Raw genomic sequence first — 16,366 nt, 5'->3', positions numbered from 1 at the left:
AATCAGAAAAAAATAATCATGCAAAAAATAAAAGATTACGAGGTGAACCGACATATGTGAATATATATGGTAACGCGACCCTTGAGGACGTCCGGGACATAAGTCAATATTCATATTCTAAAATTTTCAAGCGCTTTTTTTTGAGGATATTATTAAAATTGGAAGCAAAAAAAGCATCCGGACTAACTAACCCGAGCTCACCATGAGAAATTCGCATAATATCTGTCTAATTTGTGTAATTTTGTTTTTAATCAAAAATTATACCCTCCCCCTCCCATTAATCGTCAAGCCGAAAAAGATTTCTGCATACATGTTTGATAAAGCATATACATAAGGGGCCCACGTCCCTACGCCCCGCTAAATCTCAAGATTATTCCGATTTTTCGAATATTGGAATTTATAATCCCCTTCCCCCGGAAATATCATACCTTAGATAATTTCGAAGACCACACTGCTTTTCCATGACGATAAATTTAAGTTCGAATAGGGATAAATTCTTTTATTAGACAACTGCTGATGACGGTCACTGTACATGTGATCGAAATATCAGTACATTTTGTGAATGTTATCACTGTCTAATAAAAAAAATTCCCATTTGAACTTTTATTTATTGTTTAATATAATATCTCTAAAAATAAGTTCTTGCATTCGTATCTAGTAGAAATAGTAGTTTAAATACATGTCTAATTGCACCAGCATTAATAAAACTTGATAAAGCAGGATAGCGTTACACGCCAATATATCTTATTTTGATAAACAAAAGAGTTTAATGTTTTATGGGGAAAAAAGGGGGTGATCCTAAGACTTGAAAATTTTGCAGGAGCACATTTTAAACGTTCAATGAGAAGTTTTTTAGACGAAATTAAGGAATATTCCGATGAATATGGATTTGACCTCTGACCACCCTTCATTACATAGGATACATATATGGACATATATAGCACAAAGGGAGACGTATGGGTGCTGAAAGTCCATCTCATTTTGCCAGAGCGACAGTTTACTTTGGAGAATTATGTTTCACATTGAAAAGCAAATACGCTAAATGAACCCTTTTTGTTCAAAAATTAAATGATTTTTTTTTCAAAAATCAAACTTTAATTTACAGAGTGAGGGATGAAGGGGTGGTAACCCAAATCATAGTTAGTGTTGCCCTGGATATGGTATTATAAACGAATAGAAATTAAACGAAAACATAAATTCCTTATAATTAATAAACTATTTAAAAGCACGTTTTAAAATAAATTTTTAAGCGTAAAAGAATCGACATTTGACCCAAATTCAGAAAAGGTAACTATTATCCTCACGTTAAACTTGAAAGTAAAAAGTGACGTGGAAAACGAATTCATGGCAATTTGTGGAGAGCTTCAAAACCTTTGAAAAGGGCGGCAGATCGAAATAGCAAGTGCGCCATTGATATTCTTACTGAAAATAATTAAAGAAGGTTGTGAGCCCCCCTCCCCGCCTTTTTGCAAACCCCCAAAAAAAACTATTTTAGTCTTTGTGTCACTAATGTGACCTTGTTTTTCCTTTGGCGCTTGTCAGGCACTAGAACATTGCATATCGCTGTAATCGCACTAAACTAAACCGCACTTTAACTATTAAGGAGGCCCTACACGGTCAATCATTGTGATCAAAAGTTTCCGTCAATCAATTGATGTGTGCTTCTATTAACCTTCAATCGGCCCTTCAATCTCGACCATAGCTATTCTAACACACTGCTTTTGGTCAAAATGATTGAAGCTTTCTATCAATCACCTTTGTCATTCAAACTTTCTATCAATCACCGTGAACACTTGAATCAAGCGTCAAACTGGTACCTAGACGGTCAATCATGCTTGTCAATCGATTGACGGAAGCTTTTGATCGAAATGATTGACCGTCTAGAGCCTCCTCTAGTGCCCCTTTCCATGAAGTGCTGATTTCCTTTCAATCCTTCCTTATCACCTCTTCCCACCTCATTCGTGGATGAACTGCTTCTTGTTTGGCCCTAGATGTTTAGCCAGAAAGCACAATCTTTGGCAACCTGTCATCCTTCATCCGTAGAACGTGCCCTAGCGATTTCAACCTTTCTTTCATTACAGCCTATAGCAATATCCACAGTTCCAAAATTGTTGAGCACAATTTCAAGTTTCTAGCTTGTATTATTTAGTGTTTTTTTAAGTGTGAAGACAAGCACGCTAAAAAATTGTACTAGCAGAAGTGCCTGCTTTGCCCAGTGAACTTGCAAGAAAATTCGTAGGGTTTTTCCCACCTTATTCCGGCTCCTTAACTCTTTATGAATAGCAGTTTGGGCTTTTGGCAGTCGCTTCTCTCGAGCAGTTTCACCTCCCCGACACGCACAAACACACACGCAAAAGGCTATTCAAGAGAGGAAGGGGGACTGAAGTGCGCCACATATACATACAAACAATGCTATTCACACACACACACGGAGACATTATCTATATGAATAGAACAAAAACATACCGGACTTGCACAATTTTTAACAGCCTCAGCCTTGATCTTAAAACAAAACTGAAAAAAAGTAGCTTGACTATAAAATTAAACTTTTTCGCATGCTGACCAACGGTCTGCGCAGTACAGGTACCGATCTTCTGATTTTCTGTCTTCGGCCGGGAGTGCAAAGCGCGGTTGGCAGTAAATCATCCGACGCTTCCCGTATTTTCCCCCTAGATTTCTCCAGGTACCCATTTAGAGCCAGGTCGACTTTGGCTGATAGTCACACCATTGACCCCCGTTCTAAACCAAAATAACCAGTCTCGAACCCCTAGGAACCTCGAGCCCCTGTCCTCAGGATTTTAAGACTAGCGCGATAACCACTCGACTGGACGCTTGATAGCTTGACTACACTGCAAGAAATATAATCATTCTCATAAATTAATTGTTATTTTCCAACCAAACATGTACACAGGAATTTGATTCAGTGCGAGGGGAAACGTGAATAACAAAAGTAAAAATTTGCAAATTGTTCAGATATAAATGTACCTAAAAAAAATCGAAAACAAAAATTCTTCTGTATTGCTTAATCTTCTTTTTTCTTTGATGGTATTATTTTCTTCTTTTAATGAAAAGTTGTTGCTGACAAAGCAAAATGCTGCAAGAAAACGGCTTAAACTTTTATCCCAAGTGCAACAGGGAATTACGGACGTTGTATTAAAGCCTAGTATAACCGCTTAAACTTTTGAAAACTTGGTTTCCTCCAACTTCACATTCAAAACAGAAGAAAAATGTATAACGGAAAAGTTTGTAACTTGCTAAAAAAGAACAATTTCCAGAAGCCAGCACATCAAATCAAATGTCGAATTGTCAAGAAGAGAGAAAATATTCTGGCTCGGCCGGGGGCTCGATTTTATCTAGCTTGGAATTTATTCGGGAAATTTGGATAACTAGAAATGAATTCGATGAACTTGGGCCCCCTATTGTTCAAAGGAAGTGCTTTTAAATTATCAGATCTAGAGAAGACTTTTATGTAAGAAACTGTTGAGATTTTAAAGATTAGGATGAGGCGGGAAAGTATAGCAAAACCTACTAAGCCCATTATTCAAATTTGTCAAACCGTATAGCGCCCATAGCCCAAATATTGAAACGGACCAATAATGCAAACTACGAGAATGTTATTTTGGTTATGGTTCTTGGTTGTTGCAATTTATTTATGGGGAAATACTCAAATAATCTTATACATTTCGGTTATTCTTGTGTTTTGATAATATGTTAATGTACCCGAATTTGGTTTATAATACAAAAGTTAGGTTAGAAAATCAATCAGTATGAAAGCGCAGCCTCATTTTCCTTCGTGAAAGAATAAAAGATTAATTTGGTATAAAAAGATGTAGAATTAGCTAATTATACCAATGAGAAATTGCTGGTTATACAATTTGCACAGCATTTTAATTAAGACAGTGTATACACTTTCTAGGTGCCAAATTGCTGCTAATGAACCTCTTCTCCTCCAGAATATGTTATATATTTTCCAACTACATTTTATAGGAATACGGTAGAGTTAGAAAATAAGTAAATTTATACTTGCAAATGTTTTATCGACATATTTCACTAGTCACAAACCTATGGCTCAGTGGGGATTACCCTGCCCGGACACGACTTCGTATTACGTTATATACGGACTTCTATCTAACTAGTAGCAGAAAAATTGTTAATGATGTTAAAATTTATTTTACCTTACTAATTAAAAATCACTCATTCCAGACACAGTTCAAAGTTATTGACTTATTTTTCTCGCTAACATACGAGTTTTTGGCAATATATTAATGTATGGTTTTAATAATAATTTAAGTAATCCCTGCCAAATTTAACTGCAGCCTCAAAGGCGTAGCCTTGTGTATGGTGATGAAAAGAATGTAGCTTTTACCGCGAGTCGATCGGACCACATAGGTCCGATAAATCAACGAAACCCAATACCCCAACTTTAACTGTTGAACTGGTTCGTTTCAGTTGAAACAAATAAAATTAATATTAGAATATGATTTCACGGCTACAGCCCCCTATGCATCAAACCACTAACATTGCCTCAGTAAAAAGGGAATGGTCTTCCATGTATTAGGCTAATTTGTTGTTTATTTTCCCAGGACGCTTTGCATGGAAGGGATGGTCGTAGAAACAAAGGGAAGAGCTCATTCGGTTGTAAATTGAAAATTCTACTGTCCTGTTTAAGGACCAAAAGTGTTTTGAGGGGAACCACCCCCTCTTTCTTGCCTTTTCGCCCTAAACATCCCGTAAGTCCCATGGCATCGAATAACAATTACCAAATGATCATTTCCCTCAAAACAGCCTAAGGTCAAATAAAATTACGGGAATGGCGTGACACCTGCAGTCCCAGTCAAGGGCCTTATACTTTCCATAATTCCTTTCGTTCACATGAATGTTTTATAGAAGAAAAATCCGGTCCTGCAAAACATCAAAAAGGCATTGTAATGCAGGTGGTATTAGTGAAGTAACTGAGACGACACTAGTCCTTTTCCCGGGCAGATTAAGTACGAAAAAAGCTTCTAAACATAAAAAATGTTTCCACTCTACCCATTAGGTCCCCTGCTCTTTACGTTCAATTTTAACCTATTATAGATACTGCTTACGCTCTCAATAAGTATAAGAAAGGCTTCCATCATATACGATATTTATTTTCATTTTAGATTAAAATGTCGCTCTTAAACATTCATTAAAAAAACACCGCTTTTTCATTCATCACAGGATAGTACAATGAGGTTAGAGAGAAATCCAATATTCCAATGAAGCTTGACAAAACTAAGCACACTAAGCCCGTCTTTACAAACCTGTCAATTAATGAATGTCACAGAAACAAGCTTCCAACAATCGCCAGAGGGACAGAGGAAAACTATTATCTAGTGCAAATTAACGAGTGGGAAAAAACTACCGAAAAGAAACTCTTTGTTAATCAATAACAAACAACTTTCGAAAAAAAAAGTCAACAAATAATTGCATAAAATGTGAAAATTGGGAAAATGTTCTAGTCATATTTTCAAATTTACTGGAGAAGTTCTTTGAAAATTGCATGTTTTTGTCCTCGAACAGGCTAATCATCGTAATTTTAACTGATAATTTCCGAATAAATAAAGGAGAAAATGATTCTTTCGCTGTTTCGCATTACCTTTTCATATTATAAAAAAAACAATTGTTCGAGTTTTTTAATAAAAACTTAGCACATGGAAATGAACGAACTTTTTTTTCGATTCGATCAGTGTTTTGGAGAAAATATTGGTTCTGGAATTCTTATAATTAAAAATTTTTTTGATGAAAGTAAAGAGCAAAGTTGAAACTAAAAACGAACAAAAATTACTACTTTACGGTTTACGCAACATATTTTAGAAAAACTGTTTCAAACAAACTGGCTCGTGATATTTGTAGCTGGCCCTATATTTGTAGAATTCTGAAACACAAAACCAACGCAAACAAAACGCGAATAGAAACAGGAAAATCCTTAAGTGGCCTGCTGAAATAAAAGAACACTTTATAAAGCTCTCAATAGTCTTCAACTGTTCCTGACATCAATGAACTTTAAGACACGATTTTAACTATAAAAAAAAAACTCAAGAAAGCTTAGTTTTTAGAAAACAATAAGTCCGATTGCTTTAATGCCAAGCGATTGAAATTGAAAAAAAAAGTCTAGACAACAATTCAGACTAAAGGCTACCACTTTATTTTCCCACTAGCAAACAGCTCGTGGTAACGAACCGTAAAAAGGAGCGACTTGGGCCAATAGTAACTGGAATAGGAAGTTTTTTTAAAGCACAAAAAAACTTTAGCAAGAAGAGCGAGGGGTAGAGGAGTGGGCAGAGCCTCTTACGCATGGAATTATTTCTGTTCGTTCTGGTTTTGATTGTTGATTCTTAGTGTCAGTTAATTTCCTGTTTGGTAACATTACTTATTCGCCAATAAGGTGCAAGCAGTCATTGTGAACTATTACTGATGAACCCACCCCGCGTTCAACAAGCGTATTGCAATTATTGAGTTGCATTCAAAAGCACTTATTGAAGCCATTTCTATTTAACTATTTTCTTATTTTAACTATTTTAGCTATTAACTATTTTGGCTATCTTATTTTAACTATTTTCTCACAGCTCAATAAGCTGCAATTCGTATCTGTGGATATTTATATACGCTAAAGATATTTTTGGTTAGTTTCCAAGGTTCTTTGGGTTTGCAAGACTTTTTTGTAGGAAATTCAGTTTGATGTTAAAACCATGTTCAATAGACAAAATAATCACACTCATTCAGCAAGTTATTGCAATTAATCGCAATAAGCTCTGTTGAACACGGGGCAGGTTTTACAATCGGCGCGAGTTTCCAAGCAATGGTGCCATTAGGATTTATCAGATTTCTTCCAAAAATCGACCGCAAATCCTAATTTATGATGGATTTGGCAGCTATAGCGTTTTTACCGATTTATGATGGTTACAATTCCTCAACTGACCAGCATTAAAACATCAAAATATATTATTGACTATTTTACTTTTGAAAAATTTTCTGTTCCAATTTTTTTTTAAACGTCACTCCCAAATTATCGGCTTGGCAAAAGTCTACTCATTTCCAGATTTGTAAGAGATGAACAAGAAAATCTTTTTCCAGTAGAAACAATTATTCTCTGGTGCAGAAACGTAACTAGGATATGATCTTCCCTTCATTTCAAATCACTCAATCACTCAGGCCGAATCACGACGTAGGCAATAATGCTCCTAAACTAATGAATCAAATAAAGAAAGTTATCAGCGAAACCGTGACTTGTGCCTTTTTATATTACGACAAGCCTATGGCTTTCTCCTGTATTGAATAAAATAAATAAATAAGATCTTCGAGGTGGAAAAGCACATATCCTTTATACTATATAAACAGTTGCCCAACAATTGGTGCTGAAATCTGAAAATGATATCTTTTATCAGAAAATATTTTTACGGACCACTAGTACCACAGCCCTAGCACTCCCTATCCCATAATTACTCCTCAAATATAAGACACTAATACTTCAACGAGTTCTAAATAGTAAAGGAATACTCTGTCATATTACATCATGGATTGTTGCAACAGAAAAGCAGGACGAATGAGCATTTCCTTTTTTCTGTAAATACAGCTGATAAATTAGTTGAGTTCTCAATGCAACTTTGTATTCTGAGTTCAATCGTAATCTTTAATTAGTATTCCTCTTGAAATGTACTGTCTTACGATATACTTTTTTCAATGACATTTTGTGGAAATTAAAAATGATCAAGTAAACCAATTTGTTTTCAAAACACGTGAAAGATTTAAGCTTTTGTATTTAATATGTGGATTGCAATAAATATTTTCTTCAGATTATAATGAAAAAAAAGAGATACATCAGTGATATTGGGGCAAAAAACGATTTTCTCAGGTTTTCAAATTCTCAAAAGGATGGAGCGCCTGAAAAATCTCCGGTTAAAGGTTTTTGACACTTCCTCCCCAGGCGACGGCAGAATGCAGAAGGATGAAGACACCAAAACCTTGCTAAAATATGTAATATGACCTGATTTTTCAGACAAAATCAGAAGAAATGTCCAATCCAAAAAATCAAAGACCTAAGAATAAAAAAAAAACAGAAAAACACACTTAGTGTTATAAGTGCAGAAGGAAGTAAAACCCTAGCCGTTTTGACTTGTTAACTTGAAAACCATTGTCCAAGAAAACCACCTTTAAAGAAATCAATAGCGATATTAAAACCTTAAACAGGGCACAAGTAAAGCTGATAACGATTCAAACTTGCAAAGGACTGAAAACAAAAATGAACAAAAAAAAAGATGAAAAAAATAAAAAATGAATAATCAAGGCAAAGTTTAAAATAACACATTCAACCTGAACTAATAGAATTTTAAATATATAATCAAGTCCAGTTTAAAAAAGTTTAGTGGATATAACAATTGAATATCCTCCTCCGTAAGCTCCAATGAAGACACGAGCGTTATTCACACTTCACTGATAGCTACTATATTTTGATCAGTATGTCCCTTATTTCATTGCAATAGGCCTACTAAGAACTGGAATACCGTTCAAACTTCCAAAACTATTTTTTCTCTTTTTTTTTTAGTTGCTGCTACCCATCTGTTGCAAATAACTAAATTCATTTTGAACGCTTTTTGTTGTCGCAAGATTAAATAAGAAAGAAGAAAACCAAAATACTGATTAAATTTACAGGAAAAAAAAAAGAATTTCTAAGCAAAATATATTTCTGACTTTCAATTTAGTTCTTTTAAATTAATTCTTAATTCATCACTACTAATTCTTTTACTTTTATTTAATTCAAGAACATAAAAACTAATATCTAAGTAAAGTTTATGTACTTCGAAGAGTACTTTTTATTTATCATAAAATAAACCAAAAACTTAAAAATCACAATGTTAACCACGTTTAAAGGAAAGAAAATAATGATTTCTTAGATAAAATATGTGCAATAATATTTGTTTCTTTTAATATTTGCTAATTTCAAATTAGATTTGATTTTTTTTTTCGCTTTCGGTTTTATTTTCAGTCTATAGCAATTTTTTTTTCTTTTGGAATTTCACTGGTAATATAAATCCAATTCGGCAAGATATTCAGAAAAATGACAAATCAGCAATAGTTTTGTGCAATATTTTTCAAGTAATGCTTTATTATAAAATACAGGGTGAGTATCGAGGAGGATTTTTAATTATACTAATTGAGAATCTGAAAATTGTTGGGACTTCTATGGGGATTAAACCATTGAAAATCAATTTTTGGAGATAAAGAGTCTATGGGGATAATAAAATCTTTTTTTTTTTTTTTTTTTTTTTTTTTTTTTTTTTTTTGCAACTGTTAATATGTTTCAAAAAAGCAAGTATAGTTCATTCAGAGTTCCGCTTTATTTCCTTTCAACAGAACTGAGTTATTGTATTTTTACAAAATAACTTTCATTTCTAATGACGGTTTCTTTGAATATAATCATTAAAGTGTCATAGAGAACAATTTTGATGGGGGGAGGGGCTACCCTCTCATCAGTACCCCACATTTTACGCTGAAGTTTTTCATTACTTTTAAAAAAGCTTCTGGTTCTAATTAAAGAGTCCTTGTGTTTCAGGAGCTGTTCTGAAAGAATTGGGACAAAAAGTCAAACTTTTTGCGTAAAGAGCGAGGTACTGAAGAGAGGGCAGCTTCCCTTATATACGGAATAAATTTCTGTTCCATTTAAGTTTTAATGTTGCCCCTTAGCTTCAGTTGAAAAAACTTGTTTTCCTTATTTAATTTCTGACCGTTTTTCAAAAAGGGACCTGGAAATTACCCCCTCTCCCTCCTTTGAAAATCAGGGATAACAATACTAAATCAAACTGTCACTAGCTCACTGGCAACAAAACACTGACGTTGTGTTCGACAGAAGTTATGGACACAGAAAAGTTACTTAACAACACAAAAACGCCAGTTAAAAATGTTTACAAGCAGGATAAAGTTCCAAAGTGCTGAAACAATTACAAATGAGCAAAACAAAATAATAGGCTACTCAAATTTGTTTTGCTATGCTGTAGCTGTAAGATTAATGTTTTTGTTATAAAAAAGAAGATCCTCAGCTTTCGCCCTGTGCGTCACGAAAAAATATAAAGACATTTAATGTAGAAGCAATACTGACGCAATATTTTTTATTCTTTTTCTGGGGGGTGGAGTGGGGGATTTTCATATATCGAATACTTTCTGATCTTTCCTACTTTTAATGTTGCTCCTTACTTTCAGTTTTTTTTAAATATATGACGAATTTTCAAATATTGCTCGAAAATCCCCTCCCTCCCGTTTAAAATTTGTCATGGAAAGTTCCCCCAGAAACTTTTCTCTCCACGGAAAACTTTCCCCCCTAAAAAATTTCGTATATCTCTCAATAACAAACACTGTATGTGAACAATGCCCAAATTGCGTAACATACATCCATTTCTCCAAGGACTGTGGCTGGGACTATGGGTGCCATTTCATCTCCATAGGCATAGTTATCAGACCTTTGAACTATGCTGAATCAGACGGCTATTTCACAATTTTACCGGATGACTTTGGTAAAAAAGAGGCATGGCCCTTCCGTTATTTTTGATCACTTAAAAAGGGCACCAAAAATTTTTGGTTTCGGATCAAATGCTCCCTCCACTGACCTTCTAGGATTGCTGGTTCCATGCGATTACCCTGGGAAAAGCAAAAAAAAAAAACAAAAAAAAACAACAAGCAAACCAAGATGCATCCGTGATATTTCTTCTGGCAAAAAATGCAAAATTCCACCTTTTGCATATAGGAGCTTGAAACCTCTACAATAGGGTTCTCTGATATGCTGAATCTGATAGTGTGAATTTCATTAATATCACTTGAGTTTTTATGCTGTTTCCCGTCTTTTTCAAAAATTGGGCATATTTTCCCAGGCTCGTAACTTTTAATGGGTGCTATTAAGCTGAATGAACCTTGTAAATTTGGAATCAACGTATAAATTCTATTATTTTGATGTATCTATTGTTACAAAACTATTTTTAAGAGTTTTGGTTACTATTGAGCTGCATATTGGAAGCCTATCTGTGAACAATGGTCAATTTGCATAGTTCGGGAACCGTACCACTGAGGATGCATGAGCCATGTCATCGCCAGTATCATGTTAATTGGACAATCCTGAGGAAAACGTTACAAAAAAAACTTGGATCTGATGCCGGTGAAGGTCAGAGGGACCCTGGGAATAAAAAAAAAAGCCAGCATCCTTAATATCACTTTCGGGTCTTAAAACTAGCATTAGGACTATATAAATCGGATGAGTACCCTTTAAATTTTATACTACCACTCTTTCTGTACAAAGTGGTATGGAGGCAGGGGGGGGGATAAATAATACTTGCAATCAACGCTAACTCGTCGACTCTGATTATAACGTAATAAGTGACACAATCTTTTGTTGCATACCCTTATCAGATAATGGTAACAGCGGAAAAAGGATTAAAAAAAAAGTTAAATAACTAATACGATATTTTAATAGGTCATTATGATCATTCATAGAAAAGAAATAACAAAACTTGTTTAAAATTTTCTAGCAAAAAATAAGTAATGGTTACTAATGATAATTTAGTTCCGGAAAGCACCTAGATCTTTCAAATGTTATTTGTTTGTCTTCGTCTTTTCTTAGACATAATGTCTCTTTAATTTCGATTATTTGGGACGCACATTCACCGCATGAATAGGCGAGGGCTAGTGGACTTGTTCAAGTTGCTATGCAAAGCCGTTTCTGAGTTCTGGAAAGTACCTAGTGTAATTTCAAATGTTGTTTGTTTTTCTTGGCCTTTTCTTAGACATAGTGTCCCTTTAATTTCGATTCTTCGAGATACACTTTCGCAGCATGTATAGGCGAGGGCTTATGGAGTTATTCAAGTTAATATGCAAAGCCGTTTCTGGATTGCTTGCCCCTTATAATAGAAATGACTAATAGGCTACACAAATGGTAACGCTTCATTATCTTAACTTACCTACCTATTTAGGAGGATAAGCAGAATTATTGTTGCTGCGCCTGAATCGAATGACTTTTAGGATTGATCCAGCTCAAGCCTCATAGTTAAGGCGATGAGGATAGGTATGTGGATGAATCGGATTGTCATCTTCTGGCAAAACAACCTCGATATTTTCTTTTCAAAGCATCCGACAATAGGAAAAAGCACACGGAATTTGCTTTGACCGCGATTTCCCTTCGTCTAATAAAATTTCCAAGTTGGAAAAAAAATTAATTATATTTTCATTATTTATTGCTTTACTAAGTTACGTACTAGAACAGTTTCCCAGGGAAAATGTTTGAAATTGAGAAAAGACTATATTTTCATGGCATTATTTCGCCAGATGTGGCTGCACATATTGCACCTCTTATCAACCACCCCCAAGCCTTGTCAAAGGAGAAGGACTGGGCAACGAACTTACAATTCGTTCAAGGGAACCATTTTGTTTAGCATAGTTCAAAGGTCCAATAACATTAAAGGTCCGGCATTGGACTTTACAGTCCCTACCGGCGTTGCTGATCTCCGTTTCTTGGCCCTTTAGCCAGGAAGTGCAATGGGGGGGTTTTAGGGCCAACCGTCCTGTGCTTTCACTTACCCTTCCTGTTTACCTTCCCAAGATTTGTCCAGGTACCCATTTAAAGCTGGGTCGACTCTGGTTGAGCTTACAGAGTCACGCCACTGACCCCCTTCCCAAACCAAATAATTGGGTACACTAGAGTTCGAACCCTCGTCCTCTCGGACAAAGGATCGAAAATCCAGCGCACCAATCCACTTGGCTGAAAACCAATGGTATTAGCCAAGAATTGGGGCTATTGAGAAAAAGACATTTTATATTGCAAGGTGGGAGGCACTTGTGCCGAATCCTAATTCATTATGGGGTACCACCTCCATGTTGAAGATGCGGTAATGAGGTGCGTTGGCAGGTGGCACCGTTCCCCGTCTAATGATGCATGGCAATGGATTTATGGGCTTTGTCGGGCTAACCACCCGGCAAAGCTTCTTTTGCCTGGTTAACAACAAAAAGCCTCGGACCAAACAGCCATTTCGACGACGACCTGTAGCACGTCCACCAACCATCCAAATGGACCTGTTTACGGTAGCCTACTGCAATGTACGAGGTCTCAGATCTGAGTTTGACCAGTTCCTACATTTAGTGAACTCGGTCAAGCCATCTATCATGTGCATCACTGAGACCAATCTAAACCAAGAAAAACAGAGCAGTGAGGTTGCCATGCAGGGATACACGCTCCTCAGGCGGGATCGAGAGCGTACTGACGGTGCTAAATACGGAGGAGGAGGTGTCGCTGTTTATATACAGAGCCATATACCTTATTCATGCCTGAACATACCAGATTCAGCAGGCGAAGAAGCTCTGTGGGTTAGGGTGACCCTCCCAAATAAATCCGTGATTGTCGGTACCGTGTATAACCCTCCAACTTACCAGATTACCAGCTACCTTGAAGCCTCCCTCGAATATATTCGGGGCAAGTACGCTAAGTCTGCCATTATCTCTCTATGGAGCTTCAACGTCCATCATAGCGTGTGGCTTCGCAGCAAAAATACTGATAAGGAAGGGTCGGACTTGTGTGATTTATCTCTCTCTCTTACGTGCTGGAACAACTTGTCGATTTCGACACGTATCACGGCCCAAACGGATCATCTCGTCTTGACCTCTTCCTTGCAGATCACCCTGACTCCTTTAAGGTAGACGGTCATGCTTTCACCAGTGACCACGTTGCCGTCGTTTCACGTGGAAACCTACGTATTCTGCCTCCACTAAAGCATGAGCGAACAATCTGGCTACACAAAAGTGGTGATTGGGACGGTTTGAGAAACACTCTTTTTTCTCAGCAGTGGAGAGACATCCTTCTTGAAGGCCCAGAGAAAGCTGCAGAAAAGTACCAGCAGGCCATAGTTGACTCTGTCAAAAAGCATATCCCTTCAAAGCGGATCCAGGTGTCCAGCAAGGACAAACCATGGTTCAACATCCAGTGTAAGAAGACAATCCGAGCAAAGCAAAAGGCACACAAGCGATGGCTACTTTCGAAGAGCGAAGAGGACAGAATTGCATTCATAAATGCGCACAAAGATGCAGTTCGAGTGATTCGGCAGTCCCGGTTCCAGCATAAGGAAAAATTCGCCAACAAGCTTCAACTTGCTTCGGCAAAGAGTTGGTGGAGAATTGTCAAAGAGGCTTTACCGTCGTCCAAGGGGACCGCAATTCCTTCTCTCCAGACTAACGGGATAGTGGTACAAGATCCACAGGCAAAGGCTGAAGCTCTTGGTAAGGCTTTTGCCGAATTCTTGAATCTGGACGACGACGGTAGAGAAGTGCCAAATTTCTCCGACCGAACTAACACTGTCCTGGAACGCGTAAACTTTTCTGCTCCCAAGATTATTTGCATTCTGCAGCATCTTGATGTAACCAAAGCTACGGGTCCTGACAACCAACCAAATGTTGTCCTTCAGTCCTGCAGTGCCAAACTAGCTGGACCCTTGTCATTGCTCTTCTAGCCTTGCTTTTAATCCAGGAATTCCCCACAAACAAGGAAGTTCACCCATTTTATGCGTACTTAAAGGTCAGAAGGCGATTAAACGACTATGGGATACTATCTGCGTACCAGCCTTTTTTTATGTGGTGTAAAAGTTGACGAGAACGTCTCCAATAAAACACTTCCTCAGTACCTGGAATCAAATGACCTTCTAGGCGATCGCCAATATGGATTCCGCCGGAAACGCTCAACAATTGACTGCCTAGTGGCATAGTACCAGAATTGCATTGACCTTCTGGCAATGGGATACGAGATCAGGAAATTATCCTCTGTCATGCAAAAGTTTTTGGCCGAATATGGTACTATGGCCTGCTAAAGAAACTCTATGCGTACGGTGTTCATGGATGTCAGTAAAGTATTAGAGAACATTACTCCTAATCATCCTCAACGATTTATTATTGGCGGGTTCATTTCCGATGAATACTAAATGATATCTGAGGTACACTTGAAATCTTTCTTGTGACACATGTTTTGCATTATATACATTCACGGCATGGGAGGCCACCTCACACACCCTATGTCGTGCTTTGCTGATGATTCCACGACACACTCAGCCGTCCCACGATAAGAAGACCCAACACAAGCCTCTCTTTCCTTACAAAGGGATCTTTTTAAAATTGAAAAGCGGTCTGATGCATTGATGATTAACTTCAATGCATCGAAAACAAAGGAGCTTCTTATTACCCGATCAAAGGTGCCACGTGAACACCCCAGTTTCATTTTCAAAAATGAAACTATAAAGAGAGTCAACGAGCTTCGTCTACTGGGGATTCATTTCTACACCGATCTCTCTTGGAACAACCACCTTGATCGGGTGAGAGCCTCCTGCGTAAGAAAGCTGGGAGTTACTCTTCGCTGCAAAAACCTTCTTCCTTCAAGCTCGATCATCCCACTCTACAAGTCTTGCATCAGACCCATAGCTGAATATGGATGCCCGCTATATGCTGGTGCTCCGAAAACGCTGTTGGCACCACTTCAGAAGATCCAAATAGGGCAAATAGGGCGGGCTGTGCCTCTACACAAGAATCGCTCCAGCCTCTAAATGAAAGGTTTGATGTAGCGTCGATGGCTGTTTTCTACAAGTACATGAATTTGCCTCCCTCAGACGAGCTCTCTCGAATTGTGCCCCCCTTTGTCCAGCCGACAAGGCAGACACGAAGGCACACGGCTCGGTCCAATTATCTAAAGGAGGATACGCCGAAAACCAAGTACTTGAGGAACAGCTTCATCCGGCGTTGCACTTCTATCTGGAACGATCTTCCTGTAGATATTATCCTTGCAAATCCTTTTCTTAATACCTTAAAAAAAAGCTTTAATATACATTTAACACCTTGAGATGATTGAACTACGCAAATAAATGGAGGTTTGTCAGATACTCCTAAGTATCTGACGCCATAAATATTATGCTAAAAAAAAAAAAAAAAAAAAAAAAAAAAAAATATATTGAAGGAACTTCTTCTATACTTTACCCCAACTTATATATTTCTTGTGTTTCTTTGTTTCTTTATTGTGTCATCATTGATTCAATTTATGGATTCACAGTGAAAACAAGAGTGACACATGGCAAAATGCATGGGACCTAAGGGGACTGGGGGTAAAGTATAGTGGAAGTTAAAGATTTTCTCCAAAAATTTATTTAGTTAGTTTAACCTTGACCAATTTTCAGCTCTATTATGATACCAGCTTCAGAAAATTAACCAAGTCATGTTTAGATATTTTAGAAGTAGTTTATGTAATCAAAAAATCAACATATAATTAAAAAAATATGTCACATAATAGAATAACAATCCTTGACTGTAAAAAAAAAGGAAGAAAAACAACGAAAGGTGC

The 16,366-nt window shown here is 37.0% G+C and overlaps 2 protein-coding genes across 10 annotated transcripts in view; one reads left to right on the top strand and one right to left on the bottom strand.

Moving 5' to 3' along the window:
* Positions 1 to 16,366, bottom strand: part of LOC148951358 (14 kDa phosphohistidine phosphatase-like) — a 163,399-nt gene that overhangs the window by 77,421 nt on the left and 69,612 nt on the right. The gene's annotated exons all lie outside the window — the stretch shown is intronic.
* The window catches only part of LOC148951359 (phosrestin-2-like), a 97,939-nt gene that overhangs the window by 65,821 nt on the left and 15,752 nt on the right, over positions 1 to 16,366 (top strand). The window lies entirely within an intron of this gene.

The sequence above is a fragment of the Artemia sp. Qi Xiang Cuo genome, chromosome 6, assembly GCF_049724085.1.
Source record: "Artemia sp. Qi Xiang Cuo chromosome 6, ASM4972408v1, whole genome shotgun sequence".
Classification (NCBI taxonomy): Eukaryota; Metazoa; Arthropoda; class Branchiopoda; order Anostraca; family Artemiidae; genus Artemia; species Artemia sp. Qi Xiang Cuo.
The sequence above is the reverse complement of the archived record's forward strand: the minus strand, read 5'-3'. Positions and strand labels throughout refer to the sequence as shown.